Here is a 1,561-nt window from a genome sequence, read left to right as displayed (position 1 = left end):
CTTTGATGAACTGTCTTTAGCTCAGAGGACTCTCGCTGTACAATGCAAATTTACCCTTATTGGATTTTACCAGTATTACAGAACGGGACTGCCCTGGCTTGCCTGGTCCCAGCTGCTGAGCCAAACACAGCACCTGTGGAGTTTTGCACCCCAGAGAGCTCCGGCTCGCTGTGAGTCACTGCTGAGCACGTGGGGACAAGTCCAGGCATGTCCCGAGCTCCAGTGCTTACGGCTGGAGCTTGCTGGTAGAAGAGGGTCACTCCTCAGGCCTCCCTGAGCTGGAGAAACCTTTTAAGGCGATGGTGAAGGAAGGAGTGGGTCCTCCTGGAGAGTTTAATCCAGAGTTTTTATTCTGGGCTGCATGGCCTCTGAGTCCAGGAACAGCTCCACAAGAACCCTGGGCCCATGGTGTGCTCCCCTTTTAACTGGGAGAGGGGCAGGGGAGGGAGCACAGGGAGCACCAACCAGGCACAGGGGGAGGGGGTCTCAGGTGAGAGGGACACCTGGGTGGGCCAAGGGCCCCCTAGGGGGTGGAGAGCATCCTTTGAACCTGCCCATCACTCCATGCTCCCCTGGAATTTCTGGGTTGATAGACTGTGCCCAGCAGGAGTCAAGGTGGGGGAAAGGAGAGGTGACTGACACCTGGAGAAGGGCCTGGGTAACTGAGGCAAGCCATGACAGCACACCGCAACCTACCCTTACACCACCATTTTTACTTTCAGTGTAAAAACCTCCCAGCTCTTTCCTCTGGGAATTTCTCTGCCATTCTTTGCTGCTCCCCACTAAAGGATGTGGCACTGAAGCAATTTCAATAAAACTCAGAAAAGCACTGCCATGCTGTATCTCAAAGCCAGGGAGCACCTACCTCCAAATCTACTGTGAAACCCAAGTTTGTCTGTCAGCAGGGGTAGCTACAACCCAAAAGCCCCTAATGCAATACAGGTGTATCTGCAGGTAACCTGACCATGCTCATGTTCAGTAGCACATGCAAGAAGTTTTTATCAGGCAGAGAACACATCAGTATGAATCCTGAAGGCCAGCTAGAATGGAACATTTCTTTCACAGGGGGTTTGCTATGAGCTAGAAGACTATTTTTCTTTTTCAAATTATTTGGATGGGAGTTAAGTCTCTCTGGGGCTGCTAAGAAATATCAGCATTTCTAAAGCTGGCCAGGTAAGGTCAGAACCTTGAAACCACAGCGTTAAAACTGAGTTAAGCAATAAATTGCAAGAAACCTCTGGAGGATGAAGGAGGAAGAGAAGCAATCTCAGCTCTTGGTATTGCCCTGTGGAAGAAGCCAGCAAACAAGCAATGTTTTCCTTCCAGTTCAGGATAAACACGCTGAACAGGAAGAGGGATCCACTTAAGAAATTAAATCCTACAGGAAGATTCTGTAAGCAGCACTCTTCACTTTCCAGCTGGATGACAGAGTAAACCTTTTGGATTCTGCTAGAAGTACAGACAGAACAAACAATTCAACAATCACATGTAGGGACGATGACAGCAACTATTTCACTGACCTTTGCACTCTAAGGAAAAACCTCATAATCTCCTTCAGAGC

Source organism: Passer domesticus, chromosome 5 (genome assembly GCF_036417665.1).
Source record: "Passer domesticus isolate bPasDom1 chromosome 5, bPasDom1.hap1, whole genome shotgun sequence".
NCBI lineage: Eukaryota > Metazoa > Chordata > Aves > Passeriformes > Passeridae > Passer > Passer domesticus.
This window is presented reverse-complemented; position numbering follows the sequence as displayed.